We start from the raw sequence: 16010 nt of genomic DNA, 5'->3' as shown, positions 1-16010 counted from the left end.
ATTGAATATATACAGGCAGGATTTTAAAAAAATTATTTATTTATTTTGCCTGAGAGATACAGAGACACAAAGACCTTGCATATTGCTGATTTACCATCCCTGAACGAATGCCAGGAACTCAATCCAGCTCTCCCACATAAATGACAGGGAACAAAGTCCTTGAGCCATTATTTGTTGCCTACTGTGCTGGGCCTCAGGGAGCAGAGCTGCAATGTGGGCTGTAATGTCCTAACAACTAAGCACCCATTCTTGAGAGAATTCAAATCAGTGCTGCTAAACCCTTGATTTGTACATGACGTTCATGTCTTTTCCTCCTATTCTTCCACAACTTGTGGCTATGTTTTTTCTTCCGTTGTTTTCTGTTCTCTTGTCACTTCTTTGACCTCTTTCATTTTCTTCTCTGATGAAGATTGGTTGGCCTGTGTGTTGTGCTGGGCCTCTGGATTTCAAACGTGACTTAATGAGGAAGGCAAGGATGTGCATTAGAAAAGGGGGCAGTCATCTCACAGTACAGAGACTTCAACAATGGGCTGTGCGCTGGCCCTTGCATCTTCTGAAAAAAGAAAATATCGCTGGGGGAAGGCAGCATTATTAATTGAAAAAACTGCTTGCAAAAGGCAAATCTTCCCACAGCTCCTTTATTTCTGTAGCTACATCTCTCTTACGGATGTGAACACAGCCCTCACATCTTTGGTTAGCTGATTCAGAAGAGTGAACATTCAGAAATGGACGCTGCATTTAATGAATCTCACATAGGAACAAAAATGTGCTCTTTGAAACTGTGATGTAAGATATGCATTCTGGATGTTTGCCTTAGTCACGTGGAAGACTGTGGCTTTTTGTTGCATATATTAGTCACTTTGGCTCATTAGCACAGCTTGTGCAGAATGAAGGAGTGGCATCTTGTGCTTCATTTGGAAGCCAGGAGAAAGGGTGGGGCATTCTTATTTTTATAAGAAACTACCAGATTGTTTTTTTAGATTAACTATACCATTTATGATCCTAAGAGAGCAACATTTGAGTAATCCAGTTTCTCAAGGTTGTATTTTTTGCTTTTTATGTTTTTTGGGTTTTTTGGGGAGTGAGTGTGAGTTTAAAAAAAAATTAGAATAATGTATAAACTATGTGGTAAAGTTTTCCATCAAAGTGAGAATTGTGCTACAATTGGGAGGAAAGTCATCAAGATTATAAGAGAGGTGAGATCAGCTCAGAAGTGAGAGGTTACCCTGAAAGAAAGCAAGCACGACTTCATGGACAGAGTGAACAGCGTGAACACTGATTCAGTGACATTCCCTTTAAAAAAAAAATATATATATATATTAAAATTACATATACAATTGCATATAACATATAATACATTTAATTATATATTATATTTTTTTTATTAAAAGACAAATTTACAGAGAGAAGGAGAAACAGAAAGATCTTCTTTCTGCTTACTTTCTCCAAGTATCATGATGGCCAGAGCTGAGCCAATCTGAAGTCAGGAGTCGGGCGCTTCCTCCAGATCTTCTACTTGGGTGGAAGGTCCCAAAGCCTTGGGTGATCTTCAACTGCTTTCCCAGGCCACAAGCAGAGAGGTGGATGAGAAGTAGAGCAGCTGGGACATGTACTGGCACCCATATGGGATTCCAGCATGCACAATGAGAGAATTTAGCCACTAGGCCATGAGGCAAGGCCATGACATTCCTTTTTCTAAAATACCTTTTATTTTTTGTTGCTTACATAGTTGAGAAAGACATATATGTTGATCACTGATTAGTGTGGGGAGGATTGAGGTATGGAGGACAGTGAATGAGATAATTGCTTTCAATTTTTTTTGTTCCTATCTCTGGGGTAGGGAGGAGAGAGTAAGAAAAGGTTGCTCCCAGCAGCAAAGCTGCATTAGAACCTAGGGATGGGGGATAGCCACTTGATGTCATCCTAGGATTCCCAGTGTAGTGTTTAAGTGGTTTTGATAGTTCTGAGATGTTGATTTCATGACTCCAAGGCAGAGGAATTCCTTCCAAGATCCATTGGCTGGCATAGCACATCCTAGAGTCTGCACTTGGCTGGGAAAGTTGTCCAATTTGTACTGCCCTCCATCATACTAGGTGTCCTCTGTGCTCCTCAATGATTTGTCATGTTCCCCTTGTGCATCTGGGCATGCCGTCAACTGCACAGGCTCCAGCAACTGAGTAGGCCCAGTTCTGACACAAGTACTTCTTGTCACCACAAAGCCTGTGATTTTCCCCGTGGTTGAAAGTTTGAGTTCGGAGGTCCTGCTGGGGAAGATCCCCAAAGAAACCTTGCCAGAGCGGACTGGTAGATCTGATCCCTGTATGTGCCAGTCAGTGCAGGGTCTGGCTCAGTATATCACCCACATTAGTCTACACACAAACTCATGGTTGCAGTCACCCAGTATATTTTGTTCCCAGCACCATCTCATACCCCAGTGGATACTGTGGCCCAGCCTAACCCTGCCCAGTACATACTTAACCCTCATGCATACCTGTGGGAACTACAGGCTAGTTGGAGCAGCCCCAATAAACTCCACCTGCCCCCAGCCTTGGATCCTGTGCATGCTATATGTGTAGCGGACTGGTCCAGTCCATCTCACCAACATGTTATTCAGCTCTTATACACATCAATGGGTGCTGCAGCCTAGTTCAGCTGAACCAACTCCACTATTTGGCTCACTCTTATGCTGGCAGGTGTTACTGCCTGTCCAGATAGGTTGCTCCAAGCCCTGGTTCTCATGCTTCCTGGTGGGAGCTGCAGTGCATCATAGAGGTTCCCAGTTTCCCTACTCTCACTCCCCACTCCCAGTCCCAGATCTTGAACTAATCAGCTGCACTGTGTTCCAGCCTGACAAGCCTTTCCCCCATTCCCAGCACTTGCCAGTCGATGCTGCAGCAAAGCCAACTGGCCTGAACTTACTATGGCTCATGCGTGCCCCAGTGGATACAGTCACTTGGCCCAGTCTGGTGTTCTCCCAAACCTAGCTTGAATGCAGACCAATGGATTTTATAGACTTGCCCGGCCTGGTCAGCTTGAAGTCTCAGCTCTCATGCTCACCAGTGAGAGCAATGACCCAGAGGGGAGCCCTGGCAGCCCCTCCACTAGGCTTGCCTCTCCCACTCCCCTGCCAGGATGTTATACATGCTGGTGCTGTGGCCCAGTCTTATATGGCTAGTTTCACTTTGGTATTTGCCCGCAGGTGCTGCAGTTTGGCTTGTCCCGGCCTGCCCCCAGTTCCAACTCATTCTGGTGGTTCCTGTAGCCTAATCTAGCCCACCCTACTCCCAGACCCAGCCCTGTTGTGAATTGGCTGGTGTTGCAGCCAAACCCAGTGTGTCCCACACCCCATCCCAGTTGTCACATCTGCCAGTGGGTGATATGAATTAGCCTAGCCAGGCCCACCCTTAGGCCTGACCCACAATACAGTACCTACAAGCTGGCCGGTACTGTAATCTTCTGATCAGGGCTGCATCCAGCCTTGGTTCTTTTTTTTTTAATCTTTTGTTGTTGTTGTTGTTAAATGTTTATTTGCTTATTTATTTATTTATGTTTTTTATTATTAAATTTTAAATTATATTTTTGACAATTTTTATATAGTTAATTAGGGTAAAAAGGTTCAAGGGCTATAGGAGAGTGGGTAACACTATTATTTCCATATTGTGTTCTTCATGTTAAAAGGGGGGGTATTAAGGGAGAAGGCCCACCCAATTTCCCACCCTCCCCAGTCCCGAATGTAGCACATGCTCCGAGGGTCTTGCTCAAGTGGTCTTGATAGTTCACCAGTTATGAATCGCTGCCACTTTCGTCATTCCAAGCATGATGAGATCTTTGAAGAATCCACTGATTGACATAGTCCATCATAGAGTCTCCATTTGCCCCGTATTTTGCTGCCAACATATAGCTGAAATGGTTGATTGACTTGTTCTGTCTTCTGTCTTTTCTTGGTTATGGTTCTGAGTCCGGCGGTTCGATTGGGGAGATCCCCAAAGAAACTTTGTCTGAGGTGTTCTCAAACCAGATTCTTGTATGTAGTAGCAAGTACAGAGCCTGGCACAATTCATTGTCCCGATCAGCTGGTGGTTGTAATTGCTGGGTTGGTTTTGTTTTCAGACCCAACTTCCACTGGAACCAATGGGTGTTGCAGTCCAGCCTGGTTCTGCCCAGCACATACTCGGCCCTCACATAAACCAGTGGGAGCTGTAACCTAGTTGGAGCGACCCACAATAACCCCCACCAGGCCCGCCCCTACCCTGGTTTGCCAGTATGTGCAGCAGACTAGTCCAGTCTGTCCCACATCCCATTCAGCTCTCATACATGTGAATGGGTATTGAAGCTTAGTTCCATATAACCAGCTCAACTATGCAGCACACACAGATGCATTGGGTGTCTCTCTGTCTAGCCACCCCAACCCCTGTCCTAGTTTTCGTGCCTTCCCGTGGAAGTGGTAAGCCAAGAGGGAGGAGCCCACTGCTTCCCTCCCAGGCCACTCCCACTCCCAGATTATGCACTCTCCAGGTGGTTCTGTGGTTTGACTTGATAGAATTAGCCCTCAGAGCCAGCTTCTGCCAGCTGAAGCTGTGACTAAGCACAACCAACCCTCACCCACTCTAATTTTGTTTGTAGCAGTAGGAATAATCATCTGAGCCTGGCTTTTTTCTGATCTAGTCCACATGAGGCATACAGGTATTGTAGCCCTGCTTAGTCTGGTCTGCTGCCATCCCAGCTCATGCTCTCCAGTGGGAGTAGCTGTCCAGCAAGAGAACCCCCTTATAGTCCCCCTGCCAGCTCCACACCCTTTGTTCCTGGTTCTCATGCGTGCTGGCTGGGTGCTGCGGTCACATCCAGTACAGACAACCTCACCTTGGCATTCCAATATTGAGCACTGGTTTTTGTTGTGACCGAACCCGGCTCAACCCACACTCTGTTCCGGTGTTCAGATTTGCCAGTAGATGATGTGAACTGATTCAGCCAGTCTTTCCCCCATCCCATGCCAAATGTATGCCAGTGGGAAACTTTCCATGGGCTAATCTGGGCTGTTTCCTATCATGCTTCTTGCGTTGCCAGAGTTGTTGCCCAGGCTTCTCCTGCATCAGAACCCCTCCCAATGCTAGATTTTCCATATACCAGTGGGTCCATGAGCCAGCCCTACTCAGTTCACCTCCTGTCCTAGGAGGAACAGTGGCTTTTCCTGAATGGTCTTCGATCCAAACTGGTCCTTAGGGTTGCATCCAGTCTTGGTTCTTGGAATTGCAGCCTCACCACTAGGTTTGGCATTGTGATAGAGGAGTTCCCCAAGCTCCTCTATTATGTCACCTCCCAGTTGCAGATCTCGGGCACATCAGTGAGAGCTTCGCCCACCCATTCTGGCTCTTACCGTTGGGTGCTGCAGCCCTGTCTTGCCTGGCCCATCCCTAGACCCAGATCTCATGTGGTTCAGCAGGTGTGGTGACTTAGCCACTTTTGATCCTCACCTCCATTGGCTTATGAGCATCAGCAGGTGCTGAAGCCTATCCCAGTCTGCTATACGCCAGACCCGTCCACACCCATGCTGAGGATGCTGCAGTCATATCTGGTCCAGTTTGCTGTCACCATTCTAGCTCTCACACTCACCAGTGGGAACAATACCCCAGGAAGGGCATCTGTTTAGCTCCCTTACCAGTCCTGTTCCCAGCCAAAGATCTTGCGCATCCTGATGGTTGCTTTCATCCAGCCCAGCATAACTCATCCCCCATCTTTGCCTTTGCCATGGATGCTACAGACTGACCTGGCCCAGTCTTCCCCCAGTTCCACCCCTCATTGGTGGGTGCTGCAGCCCAGCCCTGCCCAGTCTGTCTCTATCCCTGGCTTTTATGCAAATTGGTAGGTGTGATAGCCTAGCTTGGCATTACCTGCATTCTGTCCTGGCTCTTGCACATGCCAGTATGCTGCTGTTTGACCCAGCCCTGCCTGGTCTGCTGCTCCAGCGCCAACTCATGCACTTTCTGACAAGTAGAACAGCCTTGCCCACTAACTGACACCCAGCCCTGATTCATATGCTCACCAGCGGGAGCTACAATCCACCAAGGGAGTTCCTGAAGTTCCCTCACCAGGTCCACTCCCAGCCCCAGATCTCACATATGCCAGTGGGTACTAAGCTCTTCCCTGGCATAGTCCACTCCCCAGTCTTTGTGTTTGTGTGTGTTGGTGAATGCTACTGCCCTACCAAGCCCACTCCCAAATCCTAGGTGTGCCTGTGGGTGTTGTAACCTAGACTAGCCTGGTCTATTCCCAACCCTAGCATCTGTGAATGGTCATGCCTAGTTTGGCCTGTCTCCTACTGCATCTCTAGAGCCAACCAGTGAATATTGCAGTCCCACAGGGGTGAGTCCACACATCTCTCACAGAATCTGCTCCCAGACCTGTTTCTTTCATGTGCTAGTTAGTGTCATTGCCCAGTCTAATATGACCTATCCCTTATTCTAAATACTAGCAAACACTGTGGTTAAACCCTTCCAGATAGTCCCCCTCCACCCTCAGCCCTAACTTTAGTGTGCACCGGGGAGTGCTGGTCTGCAGTGGTTTATGCAAAATAGCCCAGCTCAGATGTGCCACTTGGGTGGGTATATTAGTCTGACCCAGAAAGGTCTTCCAGCTTCCCTTCTCAAAACTGCTCAGTCTCAGCCCCCTTGCTTACCTGCAAGTACAGTGGCCTTGTTGGTGGAAGTCTCCCAGAAGTCATTCCTCACTTGGAATATACTCCCTCAGTGGTCTTCCCTCCCTCATATCCTACATCCCCTTCTCTGAGCAATCCACAACCCCTGGGCCTGCAAATGCATGAGTTCCCCAGCTCTGTCTTCTGGCAATGTGGCATGCTGGCCTGCAGCTGTGTCCACTGAACCGGCACCCAAGGACATACACAGTTCCCTTGATCCAGTTCTCCAGCACATGTGCCAACCTGAGACCCTACCCCTCCACCTGCCGAGGACCTAAGCACATTCGTGTCTCCAAGTCCAGAGCACTAGTCTACCAGGTCAACATGCCAGCCTGGGGTCATCTCCCCTTGCTCTCCTTCCATGCCCACTCACCCGGGACCCAAGCATGTGCATGAGTCTCCAAGCCTTCTCTGTTGGTGCCAATGCAAGTCTCTAGATCTTAGATGCTGCCAGGCATACCAATCAACACTGACATTTCTAAATCTATGAAGAACAGGATAGCCTCTGACCAGGAAGACGTAAGACCTCGGTCAAAGCTGTCCTCAGCATCGCCCTGGATGTATGACCTCCCTCATGTGGGAATGAGACAACAGCAATACTAAATACAAACATGAATCAACACAGATCCCTTTTACCTCTTGAGTAAAACAAAGTCATTGAGAGCTCACAACTTGATTAAAGCTAGGAAATGTTTAAATCCAGCTTTTCTAACCTCAGAGACAATTCTAACCATTGTTAGATGTTAACTGCTGCTAATCCATGGCTCTCGTATTTAAGGTGAAAACATCCATACCACACCAGTTAGCAATAATTAGCTGTCAGACTGTATGCGATTTAGTTCTCTCCATCTGGATGAAAGGCCTGGAATAGGATCTATGTGATAACAGTGAAAGAGTAATGTACTGAAGAGAAAGAATAGGATGTAGACCTAAGCGTCAACTTTAGCTTTACAGGCTACAGAATGTCTAACTTCAGTTTCTTTTTCTTTTCCTTTTTTTAAAATCTTCTTCTGCTAAATTTCATCATGTAGATATCATATTTCACCTGGCCGGGGTTGGCGGCCTCCTCTCGTTAATTGAAAGAGGGGCCAGGAAATCCAATTTGCCAGAATGAGCAAACAGAAACTCTGTCTCCAGAGTCCTCGGACAGAAGCCTCTGGCATTGCTCTCCGCCTTCCCAGAGCGGAGGACTCGCCCTGAGACTACAACGCAAAGAGAAAGTTGTCAGAGGTGATTGGAGGAGACGCCTTGCAGAAGGAAGCCATATGGGACCCAGAGGCGCAGAGGGCTTCACCTTGTGACCTGTGAGTAGATACCAGGTGTGTTTATTGCTGCATTACTGGGATGTCTCCATGTGGTTGGATGAAACAATAAATGCATCACAGGTTGAAGCTTTTCTATTTTTAATCTATCTTTTTATTGTTCCTCTGTGTCTGAGATTTCAGTTTTATTTTTGTATCACGCCCTTTTAAATTTATGTCTGGGCAACTGCCCAAGTGGGTAAGTGACTGTGAGCCAGCTCGGTTGGATTTATTCCAGCTGTAGCAGTCTTCCTCACTTTACTAACAGCTTTGAATTCAGTCAAGAAATAATAATAAAAAAAAAAAACTATCCGTGAATGTAGTAACCTTTTGGTAGGGTAAATGATCAGTGTGGTGTGTGAAATTACCAATAACAGGGCTTATGAATGTTTTTCTATTGAGAAAATCATGGCAGGCTGAAACTAAGGGAGCATTCTGTCAACCCAGAAAGAATGGTACAACTTACAGTCCTAATCTAGAGAGGAAAGCAGGAGAGTAGGGTGAACTACATGAAAACGTTCTTGCCTCAGGTGAGAAAATGGGCGATTAGTGCAATTTGGCACAACATGATAGTTTCTATTCTGTGGAGCACTCACAGGCCCCAAGGTTGTGTGTATATCATTACCTTCTCAGATTTTCTCCAGGATTCACATGTGTGGACTGGCTAACAGTTGAAGAACCATCTAAGCCTGGAGTGAGAGGATGGCCTCACCTGGATGGAACTGGGCACCACATGTGTGTGCGAATTCCTTGGTGTATTATTATGATCATTTTTATTGTTAGAGATTTATTTATTTTTATTGCAAAGTCAGATATACAGAGAAAGGAGGAAAGACAGTGAGGAAGATCTTCCATCCACTGATTCACTACCCAAGTGACCACAATGGTTTTTGCCATTCTCAACTGCTTTTGCAGGCCACAAGCAGGGAGCTGGATGGGAAATGGGGCTGTTGGGATTAGAACCAGCGCCCATATGGGATCCTGGTGCATGGAAGGCAAGGACTAGCTGCTAGTCCTCTGCACTGGGCTCCCTTGGTATATGTTTGATTCACCTCCACCATTCTGCTGAGGTTAGTCTGCTCTGCCTGGCTTGGTCCAGATACCTTGTCCGTTCATCCCAACCTCGGTCAATCTCCAGCAAAGTCCACAAATGGACTAGATTCAATGTTTAACTGAACGTAGGGTTTGGTGGGTCTAACGATGACATATTAGTGGTCAGCTTCATTACTAAATTGTCAACCACTTTGGTTCATATTTGTAACTCTCTTCAAAATATCATCAGGGGCGGGCCCAGCACGGCGCAGTGGTTAAGGTCCTCGTCTTGCACGCCTGGGATCCCATATGGGCGCCGGTTCTAATTCCAGCAGCCCCACTTCCCATCCAGCTCCTTGCCTGTGGCATGGGAAATCAGGATGGCCCAAAGTTTTGGGACCCTGCACCCGCACAGGAGACCCAGAAGAGGCTCCTGGCATAGCATCGGCCGTTGTGCTCACTTGGGGAGAGAATCATCGGACAGAAGATCTTCCTCTCTGTCTCTCCTCTCTGTATATCCACGTTTCCAATAAAAATAATAAAAATAAATCTTGGTGGGGTTTACCTGAAGCTTCAGATGAGAACTAGAGGTGAATAGAAAGTGGAAAAAGTAAAGCTCACTAATAAGTGAAATGTTATGATTTGATGTTTCAGTTAATTTACTTTTTTTATATAAAACAAGCTAAAATTGTTCTATACTTCAGGTTTTAGGTATGTTCATGTCTTTTTTTCTGCAAGATATGGAGAGATAGACAGAGAAAGGTCTTTTCTTGGCTGCTTCCTTCATCCCAAATGTCTACAGCAGCACATAGAGGGCTGAGCCAAAGCCAGGAGCTAAGAACACAGTCTAGGACCTCCATTCAGGAGCCAGGAATCTGCGTAAGCTGAACCTCACCTTCACCTTCACCTCCCAGGTAGACCCAATGGAAAGCCAGCCTGAAATGTAAACCTAGGCAGTTCAATAGAGAACATGGATATCCTAAGTGACATCTCTACTGTTGCTCTGAAATTTAAAGAAATTTAAAGTTGACCTTATCAACTGTACATGTTTCTTAATCCCAATAACTTCTGATTGTGCCTTAGGCTGCAGCATTTTGTCTCTCAAAAGTGGTCAGGTACAATATATTCATAACACGATAAGACAAAAGCCCAGTAGCCAGTACCTTGTATGTTAACACATATGTTTGTTTTCCCCTCTATACATAACCCATGAATGTTCTGCTTTCAGAAATCGCTGAATGGTGGCCATGATCACTTCCTCCCTTTCCAACATGGTTGTTCGTTTTTGCCCTCATCACTCTGCATGTTGGTGTTCTGGATACTTTTACAGCTGCAGTGTATGATCATGCCGTCATTTTACCCAAGCAATCAGAAACCGCTATTTCTCGGGATGATGCCTTGCTTCTCATGAACAAGAATATGGATATTCTGGAGAGTGTGATTAAGGAGGCAGCAAGGATGGTATTTGCTAATTTCTACCAATCAGAGTTGATGAGAGGTCATGAGTACCTGTGACAGATTGAAAGGTTAAATTGTCTCTGATTCTGATCTGCCTTATTGTGAACAGAATGCTCAAATCATTGTGACCCCAGAAGATGCACTTTATGGATGCAGATTTACTAGAGAAACAATTTTCCCTTATCTGGAGGAGATCTCAGATCCCCAGGTGAACTGGATTCCATGTCAAGACCCTCACAGGTATTTCAGCTGTCCTAGTTGCCCTCAAGAGTTGTACTTTACAAAAAAGGCCACATTCATCAAATCAAAATGATGGATGTTGAATTTCATACATATGGTGTATGTTATGCTTGTATTTATCATGACATTTGTTAGATTAAAAAAAACATATTTAGATATTATTTGGATGTTGGCACTACTGCATAGTTGGCTAAGCTTCTACCTAAAATACCAGCATCCCATATGGGCAAGAATTCCAGTCCTGGCTGTTGTACTTCCAATCAAGCTCTCTGCTAATGTTATTGGAATAGCAGTGAAAGATGATCCAATATTTGGGTTCCTGAACCCGTGGAAGAAACTCAGATGATGCTTCTGGCTCCTGGTTTCTGGCTCACCCAGTCCTGGCAGTTGTGGCCATCTGGGGAATGAACCAGCAGATAGAAAATGTCCCTCTCTTTGTCTCTTTCTGTATCTATGACTTCCAAGTAAATTAATTAGTTAATTAAAAAATAGATACCAGTTGACAGTATTTTCTTTTTAAGACTTATTTATTTATCATTATTTGAAAAGAAGAACCACAGAGAAGAAAAAAGGCAGAGATATTCCATCTGTTGGTTCACTCTCCTAGTAATCAGGGCTGTTTAGATTAAATTCCAGAGCCTAGAACTCAACCTGAGTATCTCCTGTGGAATAACGGGAACCAAGTACTTTGACCATCAACTGTTGCTTTTGAAGGTGTGCATTACCAAGAAGCTGGATTGGAAGCGGAGCCAGGACTTGAGTGCAGGCATTCCATTGAGCAAAGCTGGTCTCTGAAGCATTATCTTAACCAATGTATCAAATCATTGTTCCCATTTTATGGTAGAATGTTATTAAATTTATGTACAATATATAAACAAAGTATTCATCAGGAAAATTAATGGAAAAAAGCTCATGAATATGCATGACTGTATCTGAAATAAACAATACATTAGGAAAACATCCCAAGGTCTCTGTTGAAGGAACAATATTTCAGTTCTTTTTGTGAAAGATTTATTTATTTTTAATGGAAAAATAGATTTATGGAGAGAAGGAGAGACACAGAGAAAAAATATCTTCCATCCACTGGTCCACTCCCCAAATGGCCACAGTTACTGGAGTTGGACCTATGCAAAGCCAGGAACCATGAAACTCCTTCTGGGTCTCCCATGTGGATGAAGGGTCAAAAGGCATTGGGCCATTCTTGGGATGCTGGGAGCTAGACCAGAAGCAGAGCAGCTGGGACAAGAACCATCATCCATATGGGATGCCGGTGCTTGGAGGGGGAGGATTATCCAGTTGAGCCAACATGCTGTCCACGAAATGTTTTTGTTTTGTTTTCTCCTTATTATAGAAGAAAGCCTTCACTCTATACTTTCTAGTGAAACATAAGACATTATGCTGTGAAACTGCTTCTTCCAGGCTCATGGAACTAATTTTTCTGGGAAAAGCTTATTTGAAATTCCTCCATTATAGATAAATAGATTATTATAGATATGTATATATGATGAGTGTAAATACTATGCATATTTTGCCTTGACAATGATTCATTTATATAAAGATTGTACACTTACAGGTAATAGGTTGCTCACTTGCGTTACTTCACCTTTTCCCTCACTCTTTTACTTCAAATTAAGCAAAAAACATTTCTCTGTTATGTTATTGATGGAAGAGTATGACTCCTGCACTGTCTCAGATCTCTTAATGATTCCACATGGGGGTATCAGGACATGGGTTTACATAGACTAAATATGTTGATCACCCCAAGAGAAGACTGTCTAGGTACATGGTGGTGGGCATTTCTATCTCCCCATCCTTCCTGTTCTTAGCTCATGCTCTTCATGATGTTTTTAATAAATTTTCTGTTAGGTAAAAACAGAGAGCAATAGCTGACTAAGTACTTTAAAAGTGTTTGTGTCTCACAGCAGGATGAAAAATCATTGCAGCTATTGAAACTCATGATGGCTGTGTGTGGTGGAGCCTTGGGAGAAGGCTTTCTTCACATTGTTTGGAAGCATCTTTCTTATAGCTAATTTTATGTATATGAAGTGAGCAAATATCACGATATAGACTTTGAGGCATTCTCCCTATCCTCCTCCTGCCCACATTTCCCAGCCACCCTCCTCTTTCCTTCTTTCTTGTGTTAGAAAAAATGTTTACAATGACAGAATTTTGATTTCACTGTACAATCACAGGCTTAAGTCTCTGCTAGGTAAAGATTTCACCACATAGTGAGTAGAAAAACCCTACTATTCCTCAAGAGAAATGACAGAGGCTTAAAACAATAATCAAATAGCAAAAAGCTAATCTTACCCATGTAGATTACATTTTTTGGTATTTTAAGTATTAGTCTAAGTATTACAGATCAGGATGGTATTTGTCTTTTTGGGACTGGCTTGTTTCACTAAGCATTGTGATTTTTAATTGCATCCATTTTGTCGGAAAAACAAGATTCCATTCTTTATTCATGCCCAACTAATATTCCAGAGTATATATATATATATATATACATATCAGTTCTTTCTTCTAGTCATCAGCCGATGAACATCTGGGTTGATCCAATGTCATAGCTATTGTGAATTATAGAGTAATAAACCTGGATTTACAAATTTTTCTCATATGCTGATTTAGTTTGGTTTAGGTAAATTCCCAGGAGTGGGATGCCTAGACAATGCATAGATTTGTTTTTCAGATTTCTGAGTAATCTCCATAATGTCCATAATGTTTATACTAGTTTACATTCCCACCAATGGTGGATTAGGGTATCTTTTCCTCCATATCTCACCAGCATTTATTATTACTACTATTATTATTATAATTGGATTATAGCCAACTAACTGAGATGAGAGGAAACATTGTATTTTTAATTTGCATTTCCCTGATGTCTAGTGGTCATCAACATCTTTTCTTACTATTTTTTTTTTTACTATCTTGAACACAGGTGGGTACAGTTCAGACGGCTAGAAACATACACCTATCTAAAGGTAAACCCTGTTCTTCCACTTTATTTTTTCACACTTTACATTTTATTATTAGTGTAATTATTATTTATATCATTTTATCACACAATTCCATAGGCTCCTGCCATTTCCCTTATCCCAGTCTCAATTCCCCATCCACCTAGTTCCTCCATATCATTACTACAGTATAGTTCTTCATACACAGTCATATGTCCATCATTGCAAGCATGGACAATGGCAGAGAGTCCAGCATACTGTTGTCAAGATATTGTAAACAGTTTCATTTAAGTCCATCTTTGTCTGGAAACAGAAATGAATACTACACTGTATCCTCACATCTGGATATGTTAGTCTCCATTTCACAGCTACTGTACATCTCCTCAAATGAAAAGTCATAATACAAAATCAACACTAGAAAGATAAATAGAAATTTACTATGCCATGAAGTTAAATGACATGTTACTAGATATGAGTCTCCATTACACAGCTACCATACATCCCCTTACATGAAAAGCCACAAAACAGTGTCAACATCCAGGAGATGAAAGAAATTAACAACACCATGAAGTTAAACAACATGCTACTAAATGACTGACGTGTAGCTGAAGAAATGAAAATCAAGAGCCTTCTTGAAGAAAATGATGCTACTATATGATGTATGAGTCATTGAATGATTTAATCAGAAGAAAGTGTTTTGAAGAGGTGAAACTAAAGGAAAACAACAAAACCCATACGATCTAGTTTCTGCTGATTATTTGTTCGTGAAATGTGACTCTTCTAGACAATAAATAGATGGGTTTTGTTTTTTAATCCAGTCTACTAATCTATAACGCTTGACTGAGCTTAGGCCATTTACATTCAGAGTTTAATATGTATGGGTGGTACTTTGGTCCTGTCATTTTAGGAATGGGTTGTTCATTGATTTAGTCTTCTGTTGTCATTTTACTGGGATCTTCTTCCCATTTGCCTTTGGTTTTGGTAGGTGCTATTCCTCTTCTCTTTCAAGGGAACATCTTGAAGTATCATTTGTGGGGCAGGTTTAAAAGAGGCAATTTTTGAAATTGTGGAAGAATTTTATTTCATTTTCAAAGACAGAAGAAAGCTTTGCTGGATATGTTATCCTAGGCCAACAATTTTTTTGTTTTAGAATCTGAAATATGTCACTCCATTCTCATCTTGCCTGTAGAGTTTCCTGTGAGAGATCTCCTGTGAGTTTATTGGCATTCCTTTGTATGTCAATTGAAGTTTTTCACATGCACATTTCACGATCTTTTCCTTATGTTCAATTGAAGAGAGCTTGATGATCATGTGTCATGGTGAAGATCACTTTTGATCAAGCCTGTTGGGAGTTCTGTGCCCCTCCTGGATCTTGTTTCCCAATTCTTTCTCCAGATTAGGGAAATTTTCCTTGATCATTTCATTAAATACATTTGCAAACTCAGCTTCTCTTTCAGCACCTTTGGGACTCCCATAACTCATATTTGGCCTTTTAATAGTGTCTTTCAATTCTTGAATACTTTTTTTAGGCTGATCCAGCTCTGCTTCCAGCTTTTTGTTTGCTTCCCCCTGATGACAGGAATTATCTTCCAATTCTGAGATTCTTTCTTCTGCTTACTTCATTCTATTTTGGAGACTCTCCACTGTACATTTAATTGGCTCTACTGTCTTCTTAATTTCTGATATATCAGCCTTGATTTGATTTATTGCTTCCTTAAATTCTTTGAACTCTTGTAGGTGCTTCCTATTGTTGATCAGATGCTTTAAAATGAGTTTTATGAATTCTGTATGCCCCATTTTCTCGATGTCTTCCTTGGTTAACTGTGAGGTTGGCATAGGGTTTTGCTTCTTTGCAGAGGAGTTTTCAGTAATATTCATTGTGCCTTTGTCTCTTCTTTTGCTCTTGATCATTGTACTTCTGGTAAGCGGAGTCTTCTCCCTGGGACAGGTTTCTCAGCTGTGTCACCCACAGGATTACAATGTAATCTTACTAGTTGCAGTTGGTTCACAACTTTTTGCTTGTAGCCACTTGTGCCACAACCTCCAGTAAGTTCCCAGTCTGGGTTCTTATGTTAGATTTCCACCATGGTCTCAGTAGCCCCAGATCTTGGCTCACCAACTCAACCACTTGTGATAGCATGCTGAGGCTGCACTGTTGTCTCTGCAACCTTTCTCCCACTTCTGGTTGGAGCAGGTCCCAGGATTAGGGAGACAGCAGGTATCCTATATATTTAGGTTGTTGGTGGCGCTGATCTTGTTGGAACCTCTTGGCCATTAGGTCTGGGTGCAACATGGGCCTATTTTGACCAATACAATGCTACAGTCAGTATTATT

Source organism: Ochotona curzoniae, unplaced genomic scaffold, assembly GCF_017591425.1.
Source record: "Ochotona curzoniae isolate NIBS_2020 unplaced genomic scaffold, NIBS_Ocur_1.0 scaffold_3890, whole genome shotgun sequence".
Taxonomy (NCBI): Eukaryota; Metazoa; Chordata; class Mammalia; order Lagomorpha; family Ochotonidae; genus Ochotona; species Ochotona curzoniae.
The sequence above is the reverse complement of the archived record's forward strand: the minus strand, read 5'-3'. Positions refer to the sequence as shown.